Source organism: Chrysochloris asiatica, unplaced genomic scaffold (assembly GCF_000296735.1).
Source record: "Chrysochloris asiatica unplaced genomic scaffold, ChrAsi1.0 scaffold00073, whole genome shotgun sequence".
NCBI lineage: Eukaryota > Metazoa > Chordata > Mammalia > Afrosoricida > Chrysochloridae > Chrysochloris > Chrysochloris asiatica.
Genome location: NW_006408591.1, coordinates 8,681,499 through 8,686,896, shown reverse-complemented (window position 1 = coordinate 8,686,896; position 5,398 = coordinate 8,681,499). Strand labels below are relative to the sequence as shown.

General features: G+C 36.7%; 1 pseudogene; it reads right to left on the bottom strand.

Annotated features, from left to right (window-relative positions):
• The window catches only part of LOC102831494, a 64,120-nt pseudogene extending 59,319 nt beyond the window's left edge, over positions 1-4,801 (bottom strand).
• Between the last annotated feature and the right edge of the window lie 597 nt (positions 4,802-5,398).

Genomic DNA, 5,398 nt, shown 5'->3' with positions numbered 1-5,398 from the left:
TGCTGATGGAGAACTTCACTGTACCTCTACTATATCTGCCATAAAGCCCCACCCCGACCCAGAACTTTTATTACAAGAATAAATTGCATAGCAGAACTTTTCAGGAAGTGAATTCCCCCACCCTCTTCCTTTTTTTTTAAAGCCAATATTTCTCTTGACATCCCACTCAGCATTCTTGTTAAAATAGATTAAAAAGGATTTATTAACAGAGCTGTGAATGATCTTGGAAGCAGTAGAGAATATGGTGGTGGTTGGTGGTTATGTGCTGTGGAGTTGTTTCTTACTCATAGCGAACCTGTATGGGGTTTCTGAGGCTGTAAATCTTTATGGGGTCAGAAAGCTTCATATTTCTCTGATGAAACTGCTGGCAGGTTCAAACTTCTGACCTTGAGGTTAGCAGCCCAACTCATAACCATTACGTTACCAGAGCTCCTATTAGTGAATATAGCAGTCTGAAAGAGAGGAAAACTTAGAATGAAAACATGAGGACATTATTTGTTACTTTTTAAATGGATGTTTATTCCCAGGAAATTATTATAACTAACATTTTCCTTTGCTTCCATAGGGCACAAAACACATAAGTAAATTGATGGATTAGGTAAAAAAAAGTGCTATAATATTCAATTTTGGTAAAATGAATAGGGTAGAGAATTCATGTGGTGCTATAGGACTCAATATCAAGGTAAATTTGAACTGCAAGATCTGCAGTTCAAACTCACCAGCTGCTTCTCAGAATCCCTATACAAGGTCACTATGAGTTGGAGCTAGCTAGATAGCATTTAATTACAACATTATTGTATAATAAATAGCTTCCTCAGGTTCCTTTTCTAATAGAAACCTAAGTAGTAGAGCAGAAGCCCTGGTGGCTTACTCGATAGATTGCTTACCACAAGGTTAGCAGGTGAAATCAATAGCTGAAACTTTATGCTCCAGTAAAGATTTATAACTTTTTAAACCATGTACAGGGTTTTATAAGTTGGAACTGGCTTGACAGCACACAACAACAACAAAAAACATTAGAGATTTCAGTTAAAAGACAGTGCTGCTTCTCTGGGCTAATAAAACCTTCCTACTAGAAAATTTGGGAATGCATATTGCCCATTTTCAGTTCAATGGTTCTATATTATGGTACCGTTATTTCCCAAAATATGGATATTTTTGTTTTCAAATTGCTTCCTAAAGTTTATTATCCAATCAAAGCTGCATGAGATTGCTAACAAATTGATTTTCATTTTAATTTGTAGGAAACTTATCAAGATTTTTTTTTCCTGGAAAGTATCTAAAAGGAAAAACAAATTTTTCTTGATGTTGAGTTTTAATTTTGTAGAGTCTCAAGAAGTAATGAATACTATAAGAGAGGTTACTCATTTCATTTAAACATCTAGCTTATGCAAATTCAACTTTAGAAAGAGAATGAGAACATGAAGAACAAAAGAAAAATATAGGGAAAGAAAAGAAAAGCCACTGTTGGAAGAAAAATAGACTTTATTGATCATATTAAGAATATATATACATGATTTATATAGAAGTAGGGAAGTTTTTCTTCAGGTAAAGAATTTAAACAACAAAATAATTTAAATGAAAATATCAAATAACTTTTATGTGTGTATCACTAAGTTGAAAGAATTGAGAGATACCTCAGTATTTTTTAAAATATGATTTCTTGACATCTTCATCAAAATCACTTAAGGATGCTTGGTAAAATGCAAATTCCTTTTCCTACTGAAAGCTTAAAGAATTAAAGATTTTGAAGAAGAAGATCAGGAATCTGCATTTGATCTAGACTGTACAGAGGAGTGTGACACATTTAAATTTAAGAAGCATTGTCTCATCTTTAATCTAGAACACCTCTATTTACATTTTTAAGAACTATATTAAGAAAAACACGCTACTGGAGCTCTGGTAGTGTTGTGGTTACGAATTGGGCTGTGAGCCACAAGGTCAGCAGTTCGAAACTACCAGCTGTTCTGCGGGAGAAAGATGAGGCTTTCTGCTCCCATAAAGATTTACAACCTCGGAAACCCTGTACAGGGTCACTATGAGTCAGAACCGACTCCATGGCACATAACAACAACAACATATTAAGAAAATACTAGAAATTGTGTGGCTTATAAGAATGGAAATATTTTGACCCCCAGTTCTGCTGTTTAGGAGTCTGAAATCAGGATGTTGACATATAGATCCCTTATGAAGACTCTAAGGGATGTGACCACAATCTTTAACTTGTAAAATGCCTGTAATCTCTCCCTCTGTCTATGCATATTCTTCTTCCCTCTATGTATGTTTGTATCATCATTCCTCTTTCATGAAGACATAAATTATATTGGATTAGGACCGACTCTATTCTAGTGTGACTGCTGCTTCTGTAAGTATTGATAGTTGTTCCAAGAACAATGAAGACCTTGACAAATTCAGTCTTTTCTCCATTGATAAGAATGTTGTTTATTGGTCCAGTGGTGAGGATTTTTGTTTTCTTGACATTGAAATGTAATCCATACCAAAAGCTGTGCTCGTTGATCTTCATCAGTAAATGTTTTAAGCCCTCTTCACTTTCAGCAAACAAGATTGCATCATCTGCATATCGCAGGTTGTTAATGAGTCTTCCTCCAATCTTGATGCCACATTTTTCTTCACATAAACCAGGTTTTGGGATTATTTGCTCAGCATACAGGTTGAATAAGTATGGTGAAAGAATACAACCTTGTCACACACCTTTCTTATTTTTAAAACATTCAATGTTCCCAAGTTCTGTTTGAACAACTGCTTCTTGGTCCAAGTACAGATTCCTCATGAGCACAATTAAGTGTTCCGGAATACTAATACTTCACAATGTTGTCCATAGCTTGTCAGGATCCAAACAATCGATAGCCTTTGTTTAGTCAATAAAGCACAGGTAAACATCTTTCTGATATTCTCTACTTTCACATCATCAGTGAAAACAAGACCAATGGCAGACTGTGGAACAGACCATCAATTACTCATATGCAAATTCAAACTGAAGCTGAAGAAAATGAAAAAAGTACACAAGAGCGAAAATATGACCTTGAATATATCCCACCTGAATTTAGAGATCATCTGAAGAACAGATTTGGTACAATAAACACTAAAGACCAAAGACTGGAAGAGTTGTGAGATGACATCAAGAACATCATACATGAAGCAAGCAAAAAGTCATTGAGAAGAAAAGAAAGAAGGAAAAGATAAAAATGGGTGTCAGAAGAGACACTGACACTTGCTCTCCAGTGTAGAGATGCTAAAGAAAATGGAAGAAATGTGGAGTTCCAAGAGCTGAACATAAAATTTCAAAGATCAGCTCGAGAAGATAAAGTCAAATATTACAACAAAATGTGCAAAGATCTGGAATCAGAAAACTAAAAAGGAAGTACATGCTCAGCATTTTTTAAGCTGGGGGAACTGAATAAAAAATTGAAGCCTCAACGTTCATTATTGAAAGATTCTCTGGGCAAATTATTGAATGATGCAGAAAGCATCAAGAGAAGATGAAAGGAATACACAGAGTCACTGTACCAAAAGGATATGGTTAATATTCAACTGTTTCAAGAGGTAGCATATGATCAAGAACCAATGATACTCAGGGAGGAAGTCCAAGGTGCATTGAAGGAATTGGCAAAGAACAAGGCACCAGGAATTGATGAAATAAAAATTGAAGTTTTTCAAGAAAGTGAGGCGGCACAGGAGGCACTCACTCATCTCTACCAAGAAATTTGGAAGACAAATGGAAGCAGCAGTCTAGAAATCAAACGACGTATTGCATTAGGCACATCTGTTGCACAAGACCTTTTTAAAGTGTTGAAAAGCAAAGATGTCAGCTTGAGGACTAAGGTGAACCTGACCCAAGCCATGGTATTTTCAATATGCTCATATGCATGCGAAAGCTGGACAGTGAATAAGGAAGACTGTAGAAGAACTCATGCTTTTGAGTTACAGTGTTGGAGGAAAATATTGAAGGTGCCATAGGCTGCCAAAAGAACCAATAGTTTCGTTTTGGAAGAAGTGCAGCCAGAGAGCTCCTTGGAGGTCAAGATGCCCAAACTTCATCTCTCATACTTCGGCCATATTGTCAGGAGGGACCAGTCACTGGAGAAGAATATTGTTTGGCAATGTGGAGGTTCAGAGAAAAAGAGGAAGACCCCTCGCGAGATGGATTGGCCAATTGGCAGCATCGATGAGCTCAAACATGGCAACAGTAGTGAGGCTGGCCCAGGATCCGGCAGTGTTTTGTTCAGCTGTGCATAAGTTCGTTTTGGGCCAATACCAACTAGATGGCACCTGACAACAACAACATTCTAGTGTGACCTCATGTTAACTTAACTTTAAAGACTCAACAAGGTCTTATTCACATTGGAGTCCTGGTGTGGTGCTGTAGGATCAGCACTGAACTGCTAATCACAATGTTGGTAGTTCCAACTCACTAGTTACTTGGAAATTCTAAACTCTCACTTATGAAAGAGAACTGACTCAAAGGCTCATAACAAAAGGGAGTTAGAACTACATACCTTCTTTTTTTGTGATTTGGGTAAAAGTTTAAAGAGCAAATTGTTTTTTTTTATTCAACAAATCATACACAGTTTATTTCGTGACATTGACTATAATCTCCACAAGGTAGCAGCATGCTTCCCAATTCTTCCCTATGTTTAACATTTTCATCCATCCTTCTTTCCTATCTCTTCCTGCCATCTGTTTTTTTTATTCCTGAACAAATTTTACCCTTTTGATCAACCATGCTGGCTGTTCTAAGGTGTTTTAGGCCTGTCACCCCTTCTGTGGAAAGCTGATTCATGGGGGTAAATTCAGTTCCAGGCCTGAAAGGTATCTAAAGGCCATAGTCTCCAGGATTTTACCAGTCTTTATAAAATCATTAATCCCTGTCTTTTTAAGATTTTGAGTTTTGCTCCACATTTTTCTCCTTGTCAGAATGATCAGTATTGGTAGCCACATACCATAAATTCTTTGGGTCTCAGGGTCAAGGGCAATTTGATTCATGTATTCCATCTTTTGGATTATTAGCTTCTTTATGTGTTTGACTCTTCTTTTTTATAGATGAGGAGAGACCAATAGATGTAACTTAGCTGGCTACTCATAAGCTTTTAATACCCCAGTTGCACCTCATCAATATAGGATATAAAGCATTGTTTTTTGAGATTATGTTATGCCAATTGAACTTGATATCCACTGAGACTATAGCACTGAGGCCCCAAACCTAGGGACTCTCAAGGTATTTGGCTATGGCTAAAACATTTTCGTAACTTTGACCCATGTACGCTTTACCATATTTATGGATGAATACTTTCCTTTCTATACAGCACATAGAAATCTATATAAATGTAGAAATATCCTCTGTCAAGGGGTTCTGGTGTGGTGCTGTGGATTAGTGTGC